Source organism: Ischnura elegans, chromosome 5, assembly GCF_921293095.1.
Source record: "Ischnura elegans chromosome 5, ioIscEleg1.1, whole genome shotgun sequence".
In the NCBI taxonomy this organism is placed as follows: domain Eukaryota; kingdom Metazoa; phylum Arthropoda; class Insecta; order Odonata; family Coenagrionidae; genus Ischnura; species Ischnura elegans.
Genome location: NC_060250.1, coordinates 92,218,671 through 92,241,128, shown reverse-complemented (window position 1 = coordinate 92,241,128; position 22,458 = coordinate 92,218,671).

Below are 22,458 nucleotides of genomic sequence, written 5' to 3'. Positions count from 1 at the left end.
TGTTGAGCAGTGATGATGAGCGTTTTTAAAACCGCACCTTTACTTGCAGTATAGTGTTACTTTGCGGTGAGGTTGATGGAGCAGAAAATCGTGCACGGTTGGGAATTGGCTACATAAGAAAGGGTCTGAAGATCGCAGGTGCATTATGGGTTGGAGGTGGTTGACTCATCACCGCTTCCATATGGGACTCGCTCCTTGTCTTCATCTGCCCGGCTCTCCTATCCTGTCCGCATCCCTCTTCCTTTGCCTCCCTTACCACGCGAGAGCTGTCCAGTCATTATCCAAAATAATGGGGGAAGAGGGAGCGTAACCCCCTTTTTCCATGTCGGCCGGTGGGGAACGTTCAAAGGGTCGATACGTGACTGACAAATGTCCTGTCTTCGCCTCTCTCTCTTTCCCTGCCTTCCCCTAATGCCCTCCAGTAAGACAAAGAGGCGGCCTCTTTTCCCCACCCGTAAGCTGCACTTCCATTCCGTATTAAGTGGGACATGCACGTCTCCATCTGTTCTTCGTATTCCGTGGAAGTCTACCGGTGCACTCCGCTAGCGTTACGATGATGGTTGCCAAGGGGACTGCATAGAGGAGGCCCAATTCCATCCCATAGAAGGCTGTTTTTTTGTTGCCAATTCGGTCGTATTTTTATCGGTTTTCAAACATTCTCGCAGTGCGGTGATGAATGCAATGCGATTCAAATGTTTTTCCTCATTAATTTGCACCATAATGTTTGTTGTTGCGTAGATGAGCATTGAAAAGTTACGGATTTGATAGATTACATGATAATCTTCTTCCAAACACCCTAGAGGTGTCTCGCAGGGTATTATGTAGATGTAGATCATGTACATTAATTTCCCAAAAACACCCCTGACTAAACCATATTTCCCCTTTATTCCTCATTATTTTGCACCTCAACGTTTGTTATTGCGAGGAATAGCATTGAAAAGTTATGAATTTGATGGATTACATCATCATGTATATGTATAAATTTCCCTAAGAACGCCTAAACATACCATATTTTCCCTTGAAACTTGGAAAAATTTGTCCGTCAGCAACACGAGTGGCGACTTTCGTAAACAAATATAAATGCGCAGTGAGTGACAACACAATGTGAGGCTGAGTTGAGGATCCTCTTTTGTAATATTCCTGGGAGTTACTATGGGAACCAGTCGTGCCTCAGCAGAGATCTCTGGATGACCATTATCAACACTACTCCCTCACGTAGTTATTATACGGCAATCTAGAGGACTCTGTGTCTTAGATCCTCGCCACTCAGGGGGCATTTTTAATCGGATTACAAAAATGTCCGCAGCGCGACGATGAGTTTAGAGCGATTCACATATTCGCAATATCAACCATTTAGCATTTTCTACAGTGTGTTAGAGTATGGAGGAATTATGAATTTGTTACCTTTTATCGTCATGAATATACATTTCGGCTCGAAGCCAATATACCAGCTTATTTCCTACAACTTTTCCGTCAGTAACACAAGTGAAGACAATTGTAATTCCATTTGAATGCACTAGCTTTTAGAGATTTTGAAGGTTAATGTCGGGAGCAGAAGGGAAAAAGGAAGGTAGCACGACGATTTAGGAGGCCAATGACGCCTTTGGAGATAGGGATAGGAACGGATGAAAATAAATATTTAAGAATCCCGCGCCTTTATTAGGACACGACCAATTGATGGCGAACCCAGATTTACTGTTCCTAGAAAATTGGAATATCATCCCTCGTAAGAACGTTCCACTAATTTTTCTCTAGATGTCGTAATACATTGCCGTGAATAGATCTGACCTTAAAATTCATTTAAACCACGTTACAATTTTTTGAGTTGGCGAAGAAAATCGTGAACAATAGTTTCCTTCATCGGTTATACTGACTGTGCACAGTGATTCTTCCGGGTTTTCTTCCGCGTTTATCCATTTTTCTGGACTACATTTCGCCAAAGGTCCAATTGGCTTCCTCAGTTTACTCGTACTTGCTGTCCTTCCATCAACGACAACCGGTTTTTTGACAATAGACTTTTCCAGTATCAAAATCGTCTACTGCGTCACGCCATTAAGCTTCATCTTAGACTGCAGGCTGCGACTTGTTTTTTGGTTTATTAATTTCATCAGAAATGTTCACAGCACTGTTATCGCCTATCTGGGAGGTGATTCTACTGAGCCACTGTCTATTCCATCCCCGTTCCCTCACCACACCGGAGGTTGACCCTTGGGAGGGGGCGCCCCTGCTGGTTGGGAACAGAGGGCGTTACCCCCCTCCTGCCACACTTGACCCCTTGACCCCCTCTCTCACCACCTCCAAGCTCTCTTCTTTGTCCCCCATTCACTTTATATGATCCCCTTTTAGGTGGAAGTACTTCTCGTCAATAACGCCTCATTGCATTTTCACATCAATTCGCACACTTCTCTCATTATTATCACATGCACTTATTTACTGCACCTTTTCTAAATGCCGTAGGGTTGCCATTTATTGCGCAGGGAACTTGCGGAGTCGCCCAGAGAAAGGAATTGGTCCAGTTGCCCACCCCTAACAATCCTGTGGCTTGTGACTACGTAGGTTTCCGCGGTGTCGAGGTTCCAATGTCTCCATTCTTCTGGTGCTATCGCATCGGTTGTTGGTTTAAGACAACAGATTCGCTGGCACTGATGCCAGCGTCCTCAGGTCGAAGATGCCGGTCCACGATTCTCGTCTTCCTTGACTCGAACTTAATCTGAGCAAATGCATGACGGTACATTTCTATCGGAATTCGTCCAACTATAACCATGTTTATGCGTTGGATGGTATTAACATAAAGGCAACAGACGAAGTGAAGTACCAGGGAGTTACGATAACCTCGAACCTCACGTGGGAAACACATAGGTATAAGGAATATTTGCGGCCAAGCCCTGAAGAAATTAGGATTCGTCAAGCGTATTGTGGGAAGATTTTCGGATTAGAAAGTAAAAGAAAGGTGCTATTTCCCACTCGTCCGACCGCAGCTTGAATATGCAGCGAGCGTATGGGATCCGGTGCAGAAAGACTTCTAAAGATAATTCAATTCTTTTACTATTACTTCGTCAAATTTAATGTCATCTCCCAGGGTCCAGCCATATCGGAACATGCCATATTGAAGAACAAAAAGCTAAAGAGGTATAGAATTTCCGAAAATTGAGGTTATTAGGCGAGAATGCTACCGGCAGTATGAATTTGTTACGAAGAGGTCTTTCACGCACAGCGGCCTGGTATCAATTTTTATCATTAAATTGTTTAGTGCGTCCGTCAAAATATTTTTATTAACATTCTACTAAAAGTTCTTTTCCTCTTACCATTTCAAATTTAATTGTTTCCAAATCTAAAAGCGGAGGGATGGGTACCAGCTTTATCTCCGTCAAATTATTTTTATTAAAATTTTGCTAAAAATTCTTTTCCTCTTCTCATTTCGAGTTTCCAAATGTATAAATATCGGGATAAGTACCGGCTTTATCTTCCCATTGTGTCCTTATAACCCAATAGGTGAGAGGCACAGTAATCATGACATGACTTCTTGACCTCTTCACTTATCAATTTAAATGCCACTGGCGATGGAACGAGGGCCCTTTAACGAAATAAAATCCTCGAGACTTCATTCACTACCTTCGGCTCACTGTTGCGTGAACTCCGTCCAGCAGGTGGGGGATGAAATGGGTGACACCCACCTCGAAAAAAAAGTAAACCCTCATGATGGGCCACTAAATCAATGCCGTCACGCTCCCGTGGACTTCCCTACTCCATGGACGGACGGCTGCTGCTGGCGGACGCGACGAACCAGCGGGGGAACGAAACAACACAGTCACCATACGGACTCACGCGTTGTGTGGTGCGGTATGGTAAAATAGAGGGAAAAGACAATAGGGAGGGTGCGCCTTATGGCCACATGGCGCTCTGCCGCCGCACCCCTTATTCGTCAAAAACTCCCTGGCCCTTTCTATATCTCCATGGCGTTATTGTTATAATACCTGGCGGCCGAACGCGTTAGTGGAAGGGTGGAAAGGACAGGTGGCAAGTCGAGAGAAGAGGGTGGTGAAACAGGGGGAGGGGAGGAAATAGTGGTTAGTGGATGATATTAAGAGGGAGGTTTTTCGGAAGGGGATCTTTCCTTTCTTCCTTCCTGCGTGCTTCTCGCGACTTTGCCCCTCCCCCCTCCGTATCCCCAGACCACACACTCGTGAAAACATGCTCACTTGAGTCACGCAAAGGGGCAGAAAAAAATTAACTATCCCTTCTCTCCCCCGAGGATTGCTTTCCTGTTTCGTTTTTAAAATGCGCCGAGAGAGGTGCAATATTCAAATTAAAGGGTCGCCCGCGATTGAAGATGTGAAGAGCGGCTGGTTCTCTTAAGTCTTTAGAAAAGTTTCAGTGTATCCCGAGACAGTCCGATTGGAGTAAAACTTCTTAAGATGTTTGATGCGCTTCCCAAAAAAATGTAATCGGATTCCTCTCGTTTTTTTTATAATAACTAACTCATTTATTGCTCTAGGAATTTTAACTCATTTGGAACATATAAATTATTAAAGTGGTGCGCAGTACAATTAACATAGTAATAAATCAGCCTGGAAACAAATAAAGGAAGTGGTCATATGCATTGCTACCAATAGACATATACAATCTTATCATTTAACAATGAACTGGAATAGAATAATTTCTTTTTCTAACAGAAAAACGAACATTAAACATACTAAGAAACAAATAACGCAACTTTAAAAAACGAAATTTGGCTTAAAAAAATGAAAAAAGAACTAAATTGCTACTTCTCACACAACAATAGGTATTAATCACATCAATGAGCAGGTAAATGAATTACATGATCAGTGTTCATGGGTCGCTAGAAAGTAGGTGGGTGACAATCCTTTTCTTAAATATTTCCTGTGATGCACCGACCTGTTTCGGCAAATCGTTCCACAGCTTTGAGGAAACAACAGTTAATGATTTCTAAACTGAAGCCGTGCGGAACTGCGGGGCATACAAAAAACAGGGGTCCTTTCTTGTAACAACATTAGTGTGTTTACAACTTGGGAGAAAAAGGTCCATTTAATACAGAGGGCTACCATATTTGAAGAGATTGAATGACGTTTGGATGACTCTTTGTGTGAAAGCTATTTGTCCAAATAAAAATCGGTTCTGAGATACCGGGAGTTAAAATGCATGCCTATTAAATAGCATCAAGATAATTTTTAGTTGTGATTTGTTAAGAACTTAAACTTAAGGTATTATTGTAGCAATTTTATCTGAAATATTTGGTACGGTTGATTGATTAGTATGTATGCTGGAAAGCCTAAGTTATCCATGTCATAACTGTAATACAAACTTCTGTCATTTCTGAAAGAGGTAGAATGTGCTCGATGCATAAGGTGATGGTCCATCTCAATCTTATACGTAAAACCAAATATTATTTAGTTCAAACCATTTTATTTATTCTACTAACCATTGAACTGCTCAGTGCACCATTGTATTGGTACACGTTACGTGAAGTTGGTCTTCTGTTATTGCGCCCATTAAGAACTTTCAATCATATTATAATGATATTTTCTTTTCTGCGAAATTAATCCTAGGACTTACAACGCAATTTGGCAAGTAGTATGAGAAAAAATTGGTATACCCGGAATTCAGAATCTGTGAACACCTTCTTTGCATGAGGGCGTTTTTACTGTGGTGTAGTATTTTTCATTATAGGCCATTTCCAAATGTCAACCTTTTCTCACAAATTAAAATTTAGGCTTTAAATATTTTATCTTGATCAATCAGTAGCTGAATGATGGAATTTTATGAAATCAGTATTTGAAACATTATTCACACCTTATTAAAAGTTTTCAAATTATGCTTCGTTCCACAGAGTTTTGAAGATGTTTGAAACCATTACACTTAGGAGGTTGATTTGGCAGTAATTCCTTCACATGTTAATTTAGGGCAAATTCAGAAGGCTCCTGCTTTCAGCATGTTACCATCACCTTCGTAAATGTTTTTTGATCATGCTCAGAAGTTTTGCAATTTTTGTTTTTTTCATCGAAATTTACTATTGCATAGTTTTCTCTAAAGGTAATTCTGTGACAAATGGAATTGCCTTATCATAAAATACACGATGATGAAGTAGTGCAGGTATTTGAATGAAGCCTACGCATTTCCGAAGAATAGGAATATTCTACAATAAAATATTCCCATTCCGATTCAAAATTGGTACATTCCGATCCCGACGTTGTGCATATCGAATTGGCGACTTCGGATTATCGAAATGACTGTCAAATGGGTTACTGCGGATATTCTTCCTTACCTTTCATCTCATATTAACAAATATAAAATTCTTTATTTTTGTTAATTCTTTATTTAAGTTCTTTATTCTTAAAGAGCTTCAGAGTCAAGGTGAATTTTATTTCCTTGAAATTATCTTAAACATTTCCTCTAAGCGGGCGGGATAACATAAAAAATACTGTTTTTCTGTCGCTTTTGTTGAATTGCTCATCATTTAACTTTTGAAAAAATAGAAATTATATGACATTCGAGTGTCTATTTTCACTCTTTCCACGATTTCCGACTTTCCTCCTCCACTGCTTAAGCATTAGTGTGCCCGTTTGGCGGGAAATTATCGATTCGTGGATGGCGCAAAGGATTGTGGGAAGGGGGCCCAAGAGGGTTTGGGGAGGAGGAGGGGGTGGATTGGCATGAGGAAGCGAAAGCAAACATGCTCCTGCGACCCGGAATTATCTGCATGCATGTGTGCTCTCATACACGTGTGTCGCTGCGATCTTACGTTAGCTAGACTCTGTATTACGTGCGACTAAAGTATTTTGGATCAATCCACTTCAAAGCGACAAATGTTCGCCTCTTATGGCTCAAGCTATGGATGAAAATTTCTGTATGGCCCTGTATGCACTTAATATAAATAACTCGAGACCGTTACGAAAAAAAATGTAGCTTTCTTTATACCATTTTGAGCTGTTTCGCATTTTTTCCTAGGTATATGTAAATTTTTCACTATTATAATTAAATTCTTTTTGAGTTTCCGATTAGTTTTATTTTTGAAATAGTAAGTTAGATATGAATAGGGTATAAAATAAAAGTTGCGGCCAATTATGTGATGGAATATTTGTGAAAAGTAAGTTATCATTTATTTAAATATTCAAATATAACAAGGGGGAAAGTTTGGAAACAACAGTATCAAAGGGCTAACAGTAGTTAGGATGCAAAAGAAGTAAAGGGTAATTAATGAATTTTTTAGACGTTAAATTTCTTTCCCACAGTTTTAGCTTTAAAATACATTGCTCCACGTTTATTTGGTATAGGGTATTAAGTGCTAAGAATCATATATTCGAGAAAAAATATGAAAAAATTAAAATGCGCATAAACGTACAATTTATTTCTGAAAAACGGCCTCGGGGAATTTAGATTGAGGTGAAAATAGACCCATACAAAACTTTTCATCAAATCTAAGTTTGAGACCATCGGGGACAATCGTTAGTACATTTGAGGTGAAATGACCTAAAAGGAAATGCTGATTGTGGTTGCGAATACCACCATAATGACGATAAGTAAATACAGGGCTCAGGAAACACAAGATATCTTCTTTGAGGAAATTCTATCAAATCAGGACAATACAATGCAACGAATTTGGAGGTGAAGTGAGTATCAGGCGGTTGGTAATGTATACTTCATGTACTAGCGTGTGTGACAGATGACCCCCAGGAAATCCGCTCATGGACACTCTCAGGATAATTTATTTGATATTTAAAGAATTAAATTTGGAGATAAAATTGTTGCCCTAGGAAACTTTATCATGAGTACGAAAATAAATTCATTAGAAATAGATTTCAAGTGCGTTTCTAATTTTATGAGAACCAGTTCCACCATGTCGCATCTTGGAAGTCCTTGGGAACTTCATAGTAATGTTGAGTTTAGGGACTCTTATAGGTATTATATCGTTTTTTTTAATAATTGGGCGTTTGATCGAATGCGTGGTTGTATGATTTCTACCCATTCTCTGATAAGGTGAAAAAGCTTTTCCGTGAAATTAATAATTTATGCCAATTACCTTCTCCCCTGGCAAATAACTGTATATTTTTATACAGAAACGAAATTCTTGGGGCCATTGAAGATGAAGAGGTATAATGGCAGAGAGGAAACCCCTTGAATTTCATTAACTGTTTGAATTTTTCTGTAGTTAACGAGAAAGTGATTTACCGGCTCGTCATCTACCAGCTTTATATGTACGAAACCTCAATTGAATCTTTGAAAAATCGCTTGATCTTCAAGGTGTCTCAATACGAATAATTTGGGTATTGTATAAAAATGTCTTAATGCATTGAAATCATTTTGTGGATAGTTTTTTGAGGCTCTTTTAGAAATCCCATGTCTCCAGTCCCGCAGAATCATCTCTTGTTGAGCAAAAAGGTAATTAATGTTTGAGCACATTTCAAGAAAATATATCATGCTAGCTATGAAGCAACTTTTAATTAAATTAATTTCAAGAATATGCATTCTACTCGATGAAGAGTTCTCCAGAGTAAAACTAAGTAGGAATAAATTGTTTTTAGGTGACGATATTAATTAGATATTTCGTGAAATGTTCTCGAGATCACCACCGGGTCAGGAACTGAATAGCTGCCGACGTTTTGATGTCCGTCTCGGCCATCGTCCTCAAGGGTGTGAGTGAGTGAGAACCCCACAGCCCTAAGGATGATGGCCGAGTCTGACATCGAAACGTCGGCAGTTATGCAGTTCCTGAGCCGGTGGCGATCCCGAGAACATTTCACGTAGTTATTCGCCTGGTAAGCACTGAATCATTCTTCATTCATTTGATAGTTTGCAAGATCGTTCTACATCTACACTCATCTACATTTACATGCTACCCCGCAAACCGCCTCGATAGGCGTGTGGTGGGATATGTTATGACAGCAACCGTCAACAAATAAATAATAAGTGCTCTGACGAAGGTCCGCCTATCATTTTTTGAATCCTTTATTCTTACACCTATCGGTTCGGCAAAATATATCTTTAAATTTATCGTTTATGTGTAACCTGGAAATATGGTGGTGTTCTAATATGATTTTCTCCGCTGCCGACTCACAGTTGCATTGGCATTAAGCTTGATTTTTCTTCTCTGCACGCATTCATCACTCTGTTTTTTCTCCAGCAACCTTTTCATTTTCATGCCATGCACACTTGTCAGGTGCCGTCTGCCTCCAGCGTCTACTTCTGCTGCCATCTTAGCCTTCCCCGTCACCCGTCAGATGTCTCTACTATCACACAGCTATCTGCCTCCAACTCAATAGGACCACCCTCCGATTACTCCGTCTTCGAATCGATGCCTGAACAAATAAAAAATCTACGTAGAACGCACTCCATTTATTCTTATTCTCTTGTCCTTAGACTTAAGGAGTGAAATTGTAGTGAAGCACAAGGTTTTAGTCCTATGTAGTGATCGCGGAAAGCTCAGTAATTTGTTTTTTTTATTTTATACTTTATTCTGTTTTAGAAGGAGATTTTTAATAATTTCAGTGTGTACAAAAATTTCTTTAAAAGCAACTCATTAAAAAAATCACGATGGTGACATGACTGCAGCTTGTTTAACTGAGTAAACTAATTAGGTTGATGAATTTTTTTATAATTATTAGATAATTTGTACTGAATTCCCATATTAATTATTTTTGGGTGTATGTTTCATCCGCATCATATATAATTCTCGTAATTAAGTACCAAGCTCATGCTTAATGCAAACACCATTATTATTTAGTATTGTAAACTGCAATGTGGTGTTTCATATTGTAAGGGAAATAGAACTGTCCGTTTTGGAAGGTGTCGCTAGTATTTGTGGAATGATCAAGTACTCTATCTGTGGGAAATTATTACCTATTATTTGAAGCCATTACTGTTGGGAATACATACATTTATTTGTAAACGGTATATTGTTAGTATCTCATCGTACAGAAATAACAATATTTTTCGAGATATCACGCTCGTCACCGTTATAAACGCAGTTAGATTATACATTTCTAAAGTTTTTGGTTTTAGCCTAATAATTTTCTATCGCATTATCATCTTGATGCTTAAAATTAAATCATTTGTCATTTATCAATTACCACTTATGAAGGAATAATGTAAGCTTGTTAATGTTTTCGGTTACCCGTATACTGACGTTAAAATTAATTTGACATTTTATCTTTCTTGCGGGAGACTTCTTCAGGGCTACTCGGGTAAATCCAAAATTTCTAATATGGACTGCATAACTTTAAAAAATGAACTAATGATAGGTTAATTAGTAGAATAAATTACCTGGACCACGTTTTAAAGGGTTTGGGGTTTCCCTGCAAGAATGCTCTTCGTGAAATTAAACTGTGAAGTTATTGGACGTGGTATAACTAAGCCATTCCCGCATAATGTTGTCGTAATCGGATTTTCGCTGAATGGAAGCGGTCAAACGTTCTCCCAACGTTGAGAAATTTATAGCTGCCGCTTAGGTGACAGCTTCGTTTCCGATTTCCCGGCAGCACTGGCGGCGGATTCCGAAACGCGAACCACGTCGAGACCGTAATACGGCGTTGTTCTGTTTCCAATTCCGACCGTCAGAGGGTGCGCGAGTGCCATCTTCCCTGAACGTCATGCGCCTCTTTCTAACGAATGTATCTCGCTCAGCACGGAGAAAGCTGAGAGAACATTGGATATTTGCATATTACTCTTTTCATCCCCTTTACGATTGATATTTTACCAGAATTTAGGAATCTTCCGTATTTTTAAAAAATCCGTGTTTATAAACGAAGAAAAATTTGGCATGGAGAGATCGTCAGATGCTTTTTTATTATTTATTATTCATAAAATTTTCGGAATCAATATACTATCATCATCGTCATCATCAGGTGGTTAGCTGTTTAACCGGTCTTCAATAGCATCTCCTCGTGATAGCTCTCATCTTGAGCCACTGGAGTATCCAGGAATTTCGTTCGAGGGGGGGTCCAAAACCAGGGAGGAAGATATTTGAAAGACAGGTTACTAAGAAGGGGGTTTCAAACTAATTTTAACACTTTCCATAACCGAAAAAACTTCATTTTTTCAAATAAATATTTTGTATGTTCATGATTTTAAGTATTTTCTTTTCTATTATGAAGCTAAGTAATCGCGTTTATACATTTCGGTGGGGTCCTGACCCCCCGGACTTCCCCCCTTGCTACGCCACTGTCTTGAGCCGTATCCACCATCCTCGTTTGACCAGTATTATCCTTTAAATCATCCATACTTTTCTTTTTTCTTCTATCTCATTTACCATTTGTCCCTACTATTCCCCGCCCCCCCCCCACTGTTCCTTCCACCATCCCCTACAATTCATTCTTAATCATACTACCTCTTCTCAAAATAGGCACAAGTTATTTATCCCTCTTGTTATGGCTGTCTGCATCAGTCCTCTAATTTCCCCAATTCGGGAATTACTACGTTATTTCTCACTCTATCTACCCCACTGATGTTCAACATTTTCCTTCAAAGCCACACCTCAAATTCCTCTTGCATCCTTTTGCATTGCCGTCCATGTCTCATATTCGACTAAAAGTAGCTAAGTGTCACCCTTTTGACTACGATCTCTGTTTGGGAATAAACAGTGAGTTTTTATGAAATAATCTTGAAGCATTATATACTCTGAATATGTCTTCGTTTATGCATGCTGTATCTTCCCCTCTCTGTCTCGATGTTATAAATGTAATAAAAACAATTTGTCTTTACTGGGCGGGATTGGGACTAGTAAGTCCCATATTCCATCTATATATAATGTAGATAGAGAAAAGAATTTAGCTTGGGGATGGATTTTACGAAACATATTGCGAAGCCGCTTAGCACATACGCGATTATGTAAAAATTTAATCGCCAAAAGTACCTAAGTGAAGGGAATAATATAATAAAATAAAATTTGGAATACATGCCGAGAGAAATCCGCTATAGCCAGAAATAATAGTTAGCATTAAGGATGAAGCAATGATGATGACGTAAGTGTAGAAAGGGATAAGAAATAGTAGCGGGCGTGACTTGGTGGAAATCCTTTTTCATGGGAGTTGAAGGAATAAAACCTTTGCTTTTTCAAGAAAATTTCCAAGGTTTTTGTATGTTGCGATGAAACGAAACTGTGGTAAGACAGAATGAATCGCCATGTAGAAAAATCAATGTGTATTCCTTCAACTCCCAGGTAGGAAGGGATATAAATGACGGGATTAATACTAACCAGGCATTGTATTAGCCTGGTGTAAGATTTCCACCTACGTCTGCGTCTCAAATCTTTCCCCACCTCCCTCCTTAGCCTTCTCACACCTCTGAGAGTATCGCCTGCCACCCCTGAATGAATGATGCAATGAATGATGAATGCAATGATGAATAAAATTATGAATGCAATGATTTTTCATCAAGGAATGATGATACAAAAATTTTATCTGAAAACGTAAAGCGAAGAAAAGGATATAAACTACGGGATTAATTCTAACCAGACGTTATATTAACCTGGTGTAAGACTTACGTGCTTACGTCTGGGTCTCAAGTCTATCCCCACCTTCCCCTTTTGCCTTTTTACCCCTCCGAGAGTTCGCCTTTACCGCCCATGGATGAATGATCCAATCAATGAAGAATGCACTGATTTTTCATGAAGCAATGATGATGCATAACTTTTATCTGAAAACGTAAAGTGAAGAAAAGGATATAAAGTACGGGATTAATGCTAAGCAGACGTGATATTAACCTGGTGTATGACTTCCGCTTACGTCTGCGTCTCAAGTCTTTCTCCCTCCTTTGCCTTCCTACCCCTCCGAGAGTGCGCCCCTGCCACTCCTGCACCACCGCAACTATCTCTTCATGCATCCCCTTAAAACCGCCCCACCGAAAAACACACACATACATAGCAACCCCCACCCCATCCCACCTTCTTCCGACTACACCTCTCCCTCGTCCCTCCTCCTCCTCCTCTCATCCACTTTCCGTTCCAAAATGGAGTTCTAAATTATTTATGAAGTCGCACGTCCCTTTTCTCCCCCCACCCCCAACGTCTCCTCCTACCCCTTCCCTCATGTGCTTTGCCCCCTCCGACACCACTCATTTTTTACCCCCCCTCCACATCTTCCTTCCCCTTCTTCTTCTCCGTGTCTCGTCTTCTATCGTGAGTTCCCCTTTTTCCTAGAACACATGCCATAACTTGTTTCTCTCATATTGTCAATACGGGCATAATCAAACTCTAGTAACGTCTATCGACAGGAGACCCATCTGTACCAAAAACTGATAACAGAAAAAAATGAAGCTTCCTTTTAATTTAGGAACAATTACGTTTATTTTCCCTTGGTCTCTATAGTAAACTTGGATTCAGTGTCTTATTCTTATATAAAAGAAGAGGAAGGAAACGCTGGGGGGCGGTAAAAATGTGTTTCCTTTCATTCAGTGTCTACGAGTATATGCCTTGAAGAGTATTGAAGAGTATCGTTAAAGGTATAGGTCTCGAAGAGTTTAAATACAGATTTTGCTATTATAAATAAAATTCTCCTCTATGACGGGACTAGTTTCTCTATAAATAGAATACTCTTCAAGACCTTTGCAAAATTTGCATTTAAACTCTTCGAGACCTGTACTGCGAGACACTGAATCCTAAAAAAGAACTCATTTTTTACCCCCCCCCCTCATCATCCTTCCACTTTCTTCTTCTCCGTGTCTCGTCTTCTATCGTGAGTTTCTCTTCCTTCTAGAAAACATGAATTAACTCGTTTCTCTCATATCCACTATACCGTCAATATGAGCATGATCAAACTATAGTAATGTCTATCGACAGGAGACCTTTCTGTACTAAAAACTCATAACGGTAAAAAAATCAAGATTCCCTTTAATTTAGAAAAAATCAAGTTTCTTTTCCTTTTTCTTGGCCTCTATGTTATAGTTTGATTCAGAGTCTAGGATTATAGGTCTTGGTCTTATATAGAAGAAGGTTTAAATACAAATTTCGCATAAGCCTTGAAGAGTATTGAAGAGTATCTTGAAAGGTCTTGAAGAATTTTAAGCAAATTTTGCTCTTATAAATAAAATACTCTTCTTTGACATGATTAATTGCTCTATAAATATAATGCTCATCAAGACCTACATTCGAAGACACTGAATGCAAAAAAAACTCATTTTAAACCCCCCTCCCACGTTTCCTCCTTCTTCTTCGTGTCCCGCCTTCTAACGCGAGTTTCTCTTCCTCCTAGAACACATGCCTCAATTCGTTTCTCTCAAATGAGCCATATTGTCAAACTCTAGTAATGTCTATGGACAGGAGAACCTCTGCACTAAAAACTCATGACGGAAAAAATGAGGCTTTGAATCCTTTTACGTTAGGAACAATGAACGGTGCAAATAACCTTGTAGTCGGCGTAACCATGATATATTTCAACTACTCATTTCTCTCATTTGACACCGTGAGTCTCCCTCACTTCTAAAACACATTTCTCAATTCATTCCCCTCATATCTTTCATATCATCAATACGGGCGTAATGAAATCCATGTAGTTTCCAACGATAGGAGAACATTCCATACTGAATACTCATAACGGCAAAAAAAAATCAAACTTCCTTTTAATTTAGAAGCAATTGAGTTTATCTTTGTTTCTCTTGGCCTCTATGCTAAGCATTGATTCAGTGTCTGAAGGCTTCACCATCAAAATATCTGTGGATTGCAAGTTTTAAGTTGAACGTCTGAGAAATTTTACCGTAAACAGTAGATGAGGAAAAGAATATTTAGTCTTTTATATAAGACAACGTAGTGAGCCCATATTTTTTTCCATTACGAGAAACAATATTGTAGATATTGTAAAATGAGCTGCACCAATTCTTCAATGGGCAATTTCCATAAATGGCATTTCTCATTCTCTAATTGGTTTCATCATGCCAGTAGGGGATCGGTGTGATACTTGGTGTGCCGGCTTCCGACTCTGTGGGTTCGGGTTAAAATCCTGGCAGTGGCCGAGACTTTTCAGTGACTACCTTGCTTTGATGCTTTGTAGAGAGCACATGAAGTACAGCACTCCGTCCGTCGGATGGGACGGGATAATGGCGATGAAATTGATGAAAAACAAATCAATCTAGTTACGTGGAAAACTACTTAGTTTTATTTATTACCTCGGGAAAATAGCCTAGCCTCGGGAAATCTCTGCAATGTAAATGAAAAATTATATTTAAAAAATACGCAGCCTCGCCACCCTTTCATAACTGTTTGTCCCTCCTCTGAAGTTGAAATCGTGTAGCACCTAGGTCTAGCTTAAGGAGAAAAAACATTGAATTTATTGCCGATTCCTTGTAAAATCGAACTCTCCGAAATTTCATAAATCTTTGAATAATATCTTTCACGCATTAAAAATGTGCAGATTTCCATACTATTTATGGATTTAAATAATAATCATCGCTAAGTTCATATGAGTTATCCGTTACTTTTAGGCCGTTACGATGTTGTCAGATGGCTCATTCTAATAGCTGTAAAGCGTATTTTCTCTCTGCTGCCTGCTGTGTCATAGTTTTGAGATCTTAGAGCTCAACGCGAAAAATACATGGAATTATTTACTACGTAGTATATATTTATCTTTATATTATATTTTGGTCTTCCTTGACTTCCTGTTAATTTTAAATTTGGTGATTTTAATGCTCAAGGTTTTCCACTCCATTGATAGGATTTTTCTGACGCTTCAATTAAATAGCCTCTCTTTATTTTAGGCCATGTTCAGCCATAAGCATTTCTCCCTCTGCCCCGTCAAATTGCTCGCAGCTATTGTCTTTCATCCACCCCGTCGTGGTTCAAGAATATTGATATTCAGTGAGGAAAAAATCTACAGCATTGCTTTATGTTTTTTCCGTAAATACTTCAGCATACTTTCTTCTAATCTCATGTCACTTTGTCAAAGTCTGAGCAGTACCATCGGCGTTATCTATAATCTATAATCATTTTCAAATTATTCTATTCTTGATCATGAAACAGAAACATCAGAATTATCAGTTTAACTTATCTTTTCTTATTCTTTCCTTTCCATCTCAATCTTTGTGTACTTCGTGTGCTCGATGTAACGTAAAGTTTCTTTCTTTACGATCACCATAAACTTTCCGTCCATTTCTTAGATTAGTTTTGTAGTAAAACTCTTTTAACCTGAAAGTGTGTTGAGGCCTACTCTCATTTCAATAACTTGACCTGTTGTTAACTTCTGGTGAGTAATGGTCTTAACAGTATTTTTGTAAATCAGTTTGTGTAAATATTGGTATTTTATTAGTTCTTTCTCTCGATAATATGGCCATTGGGCGCTTGAGCAAATACAATTATCTCTTAAAATTTCATTTTCTATCACACTGCGGAATTTAAACCTTATCTTGAGGTAATACATGGCTCATCCGCGAACGCTTTCGTCTTTTGCTTTGTATCAACGAAGTTTTCAGCGGGATTTTCTCAAGTACACAGCGAGAAATTTTTCTCCATGCAACGCCACTCGTCGAAGCATAACTCTGGCGACACTTCACTGCCACAATAGCACCTCCGCGAAGTACATGCTCCATGCTCTTCGTGGAGAACAACAGAACGTTAGACTCCTTCGGCCTCTTTCCCTTGAAAAAAAACCACCCTCCTTCCCTTAATCTCATCCTCCCTCCTCGCCCCGGTCTTTTGCAACGGATACCGCGGGAAACCCTCAGGGAGCCAAGAGAGAGAGAGAAAGAGAAGCATGTTGCAGGGCTTGGGGATGAAAACAAGAGAAAGAGACGGAGTGGAGCGGAGGGCGGATGGACAAACAGGGGCGGGGGCGTAGGGCAGGGAGAGCCTACGCAACTGAGGTGGAGAGGGTGGGGATAAGAAATCTCGTTCCAACGCAAATGTTTTTCCTTTACTCAGCCTGACACACCAATCCCTCTTTCTCCGTCTTCTCATCCACACACACACATGGCGAGACACGCATTGGGGTCTGAGAAATATAGTGGTGCAAGTAAATTTTTGTTGATTTTGAGGTATCCATGGCAACCGACTCCGAAATAGTCTGTCTTCCTAGAAGAGCAAAGTTGAAAGACATAGCAGGAAAGAATTCTCGGGTCTAGCTCCGGGTAAGGTCCTCAATATCTCCTTCCAACATTTCGTCCATCGTCTTCAAGGATACAGAATCCCTGAAGAAGGCGGGCGAGTTGCTTGTCGAAACGTTGGAAGGATACATGGAGGACCTTACCTAGTACAAAACCAGAGAATTCTTCACTGCTACAGTTCGCCGGGAAAAAACCAGACATGTTATCATTTTAAGACACAGTTACATTTGGGACTGCCAGTTGGCAGCAAATACTGAGAGCCGTAAGCACAGTTCCGAATTCTTTGCGAGTCTGACTTTGGTAGTCCATTGTACATATTAGCAGCTGACTGATTGCTGAATCACATTGCATTATGATACCCATTGCATGATAAACAACATTGCATCATGAATCCCCATAGTGAAGAAATGTTAAACCTCTTGAGGAATAGTAATGATACCGATGAAGATGAGGAGTAAAACAATGAGACCAATGTAAATGAAAAAGTTTAAATTTTGACTTACTCCAATATGTTGCTAAGCCCTCCATACACTTACTACGGTAGATCAGACCATATAAATAAAATTTGAGAAATTGTAGAACCCATAAATTCAGATTGTCGTTTTTTCCACGATCAATAAAATACTATAACAGCAGCGTTTTAACTTACAATAAGGCTAGATGATTTGTCGCGTAGCCTAATAACTAATGTATCCCTTAATACATGTTTCTGAATATTCTTAGTATTTCTAACAGCATGTTATGAGTATTCTAACTTTATTGGCATGATTGCCTTCATGAATAGTAGGCGAGTTTTTCCTTTGCATGGATGTGGAAGTATAATTTGTTAGTTTTCGTAACATTTTATGTTCGTGTGGTGTGCATAAGGGAATCCTTTGGTTGCTGTATGCTGATGATTGATCACTCCCAGCCAAACACCCTAGAGAAGGCTCGCAGGGTATTATGTAGATGTAGATATTCTCTCCCTGCCTTCTCGACGCACTGACGCACATCCCCGTCTTTCAGTCTCGGATACCGGCGTTTTCTCCTCTCCCTGTTCCCGTTATACATTCCCTAATCCACCCCATTGCTCCGCGTCTGCTTTGACATGAGTTTGCTCAGATATACACGCGTGGGTTGACCGTGTGCGAGGAAACCGCGAGGGCGCGAGAGTCTTATCTTCGTTCGCATCCACCTCAACGCGGGTGTAATGAAAGCATGCTCCTCTCCTGCTCCTCCCAGCGAAGAGTCGTCCAACCTACACTCAGTGGTCTCATATGCCCAGTAAAGCTGAATGACCCGAGAGCTTACCGGAATGTAGATTCAAAATTAGTGGTAGCAACAGTGGCGGGTCCAGGGAGTAGCTTGGGGTATCCAATTTATACAAGAAAAAATGGATATTTTTTTAAGTTGTCGAATGTATGCAGGGTAGGAGTGCCACGGAAACCCAAAATACAAGAAATGTACATAAATGTGTATTTTTAAAACTTAATTCTTTGGAAATTAGTATGAGGCAACCTTGAAGTGCTGTTGCAAGGCACGAAATTATCAAAAATTTTCCTAATCTCCCAGAACCCGACTAATGCTGGGAGTTTACTCCCCAGCCTCCCACATAGCCCCCACAACCCCCCCCCCCCCTCTTGTCCCTATCCTTGATCCTCCACTGGGTAACTGTATAATGCAGGGTGTTTCCAGAGGAGTCTGCAGTACTTCAGGAGGTGGTAGGGAAATAATTTTAAGCATTTACTGTCCATAAAAATGGGGTCGCAACTCCTTACTCACTGAGCTATAGCAACGAAAACATTTTTTAGATGCACTTTAAAGTTATGATGAAAACGTTTTTTCTTGGGTATCCAACCTTTTCGACGTTTTATTTAATACTCTGGATTTTTAAGGACATTAACTGATTAAGGTTCGACGAAGATCCGAAGGACAAAAGTGTTGCACTTGAAGTGCCCTCCTCAAGGCACTCAAGCAGGGATCGGGCAGCCTCTGAAAAATCTCTGCCACCCTATCCCTAATATTTTCTAGGAATCACTGAAACCCTACATTATTTTATGAGAACTCAGTATTATTTTTGTGTATACAAGCAAAAAAATTCGTATGTAGTGGTTTCATTTAACTCTTAATAAATTTATGGATAAATGTATACTTATTCAAAGATCTGGTTCGAGGAATGTCGTCAGATATTGATATTAATTAAAATATGACCGCAGAGCTCAAGACGAAGCAAAGTAATAGTCTTCATGCTTAGCTGATTCATCTAAAGTACTGGTTCCAATTAAGTTTTATTGTTGATAAGATAATTTACCCTAACGGAGATGCTGGATAAATTAATTGAGGTTTGCTTCTCTGGCTTTCTTTTAACCAGACGAAATGATATCCTCCCCTCAACAATACACTGCAACCCACCCTACTGACACGAGTCTTAATTCTACGGCGTTTCCCGGTTCCTCCCCTTGCACGCGAAAATATTCCAACCCTCCACCTTACCCGAAATACAGTGTATGACTTCATCCCTCCACCACCGCCGCCACCACCACTGCGATTCCCTAAGGGATGAAGATAATAACCTCGTCTTTACTTAAGGCTAGTTTAAGAGCGGGCACTTTTATTCTCGCAGAGAGGTACAATGCGGGGGTCACCGGGGGATTTCTCGACTTGCACTAAGAAGTTGGGAAGAAGGTATTCTGGGAATTTAAAAACCTGAACAGGGGAGGAGGGACGAAATGGAGATTGAAGAGAGGAAAGCGGGATGGTGGTGGAAGATGCTCGGGGAATTGGAGTGGAATGAAAAAAATGCGTAAATACGAAAAGATGTAATTTCCTCCCCCCTCCTATTATTGCCCAACCATGATTATGAATATGCCACGTGGAAAGATGACAGTTTTCTTTTACGCTCGGGGATTTTATGTTTACCTGAGCACAGGACCTCATTTTCTCTCTGTCGTCTTAATTGAAACGTCTTAGATCCCATCAAATAGTTTTCGCCCTGCTCCCCACCAGTTTGTACTCAACTGCTTTATTGCCTAAGTAATTGCGTTTGTGTTGCCTTAATATGTGGGGCTTTATTTAATGCCAGAGATAATAGATGTAAACTTAATGACTGTATGTAATAGGACATTTAGTCGGTAGGTAAGTTTCGGGAAGAGGAAAGTAAATTGATGTGAGAGTGAACTTTGAATGACTGCAGTTCTGACTATGGTTGGTATTTGAAATATACAGTGTTTCAGGAGGACTCAGTAATACTTCATCAGGTGGTATGGGAGACCATTTTAAGCATTTTTTCGTCCATAAGAAAGGGGTCGCCACTACTAAGTTCCTAAGCTATGGCAATGAAAATATTTTATTAATACACTTTGCTGTTACCATGAAAAGTTTTTTCTTGGATGCCCAGGCATTACGACGTTTTATTTAATACTATGGTTTTTAAGGTCATAATATAAGGAAATAATTAAGTTTGGCCGGAAATGTGCGGGTATAATTTTCTGAAACAATTAATCACAAAATTTATTTATTTATTTAACACCAAAAACAACGCAAAGGCCTTTAAATTGTGTTGTACAAACAATAATAAATTATGTAAATATGACAAAAACAAGTATAAAAATAATCTCATAAATAACAATTATGATTAACGAATACAATACATACAAAAAGGTGGGTATAAAAATGAAAGTCTTTGCAGTTGGCTATTGATACAGGTGTGGGAGGCAAAGAGGTCAATAAAAGAAGAAGTATTTGAGAAGGAATTGAAAATAGTTGGTAAACGGCAGAATAGGGATCGAAAGGAAATTGACAGTCGGAATTTGGGCTGGTGTATTGTGGATCGTGCGGGCTGGAATGTGGAACGAAAAGAATGACAGGAGATAAATGCATCTGAAGGACCCAATCATGATGCAGTGAAGAAATTAGATACCAAAAGTCAATTGGTGGTGAGTGGGGTGTAATAATCTAATTGAGTGTAGTATTTCGTCACGTGAAGAGTGCCTGAGGTGAGGTGTACGATGAAATTGCGCAATTGTATTGTTTATACTGTACTATGAGGGGTTAGTTGGAAGATGGGTCTTTCTAGTCCCAATCTCACCCAATAAAGATGCATTATTATTATTATTATGGCGTAACTATAGGGGGGGGATAGATCCCCCCCAAGGCCTCAGAGAAATTTAAAAAAATATTAAAAACAATTGTCTAGTTTAGGCATATAATATCTACATCTGATTTAAGTTGAATTTTAGGTACCAAATTGATGTAAAATATATTTCCAGGCATGTCATTTTTCAAAACATTTCCCACACTCCCCGTTGCCTTGGGGGGGTGGGTCACCCTCAAGTCCCCTCACTAAACCCCCAAAGCATATTCCTAGCTACGCCACTCATTATTGTACTCGCACAAACCTTTCGTTTAATTAAGATCAAAAATTGATTCCTTAAGAAAACTCTAATCGCACAGTTCCGTCCAAACTTAATTATTTACAATCCTTAAAAAAAACAAAGAAAAACCGTTTTCATGGTGGCTGCAAAGTGCATCCCAAAAAAAGTTTGTGTTGCCGTAACCAAGGCGTTGCGACCCCATATTTATGCACGGAAAATACTAAAAATTGCCCCCTGCCACCTCGCCAAGTATTGCAGATTCTTTCTGAAACATCCTGTAACGTAGGTACTTCTCTCATTTAGTCCGTGTACGCTCTAATGATGTCATTCTGTTCGTCTCCTAAGTCTGCAACCACCCCGGAAATACTCGGTTCCAAGAACTTGCATCCTCCCTGCTGATGTTCCTGCCTTGTATCTTAGTCGGCTATATTCGTTCGTGTTCCCTTGTGAAACCCTTGAAGGGAAGTTTCTTTTTCGGGGAGTCCAAAACATTTTCCCTCGCTCGGAGACTCATGTCTCTCGGTGAGAATTTTTCTTGCCTCAGGTCGCATCTCTCCTATTTTTTTTCTCCCTTCTCCTCCATCCCTTCCCCCTTCCAAAGGGGAGATGGGAATGGGAGGAGGGCACTGTTGACAATCGATGCCTTGCCAACATTTCTTTCTCCTCTCGTCGTCTGCCTCCACGCATTCCGACACTCCCTGCTTTCCCGTGTTCCGCAATGCACGCGTGTGTGGCAAGGGTGCGTTATTACTCGGCGCACGATACGTATCGCACGTGTATTCTGTAATCCTTTTGGTGAAGTAGTCGCCCTAATACGACACCCTTACCGTTCAGTTCTGTCTCCGTCCGCGAAATAAATTTTCATTGCGATTGCGCTAAATGTAATTGAATGAAGGTGTATATGTATGTACCCCAGGTATGTATGCATGTATATATTCAGGGACATCGAGGGGCAACTATGTACCTCGATGTTCTGAGGTATTTATGCATGTATATATGCACAGTTTTACAGGAAATGATTCGTTTAGCACATAATAATATAAAAATTAAATCACTAGCACTCAAT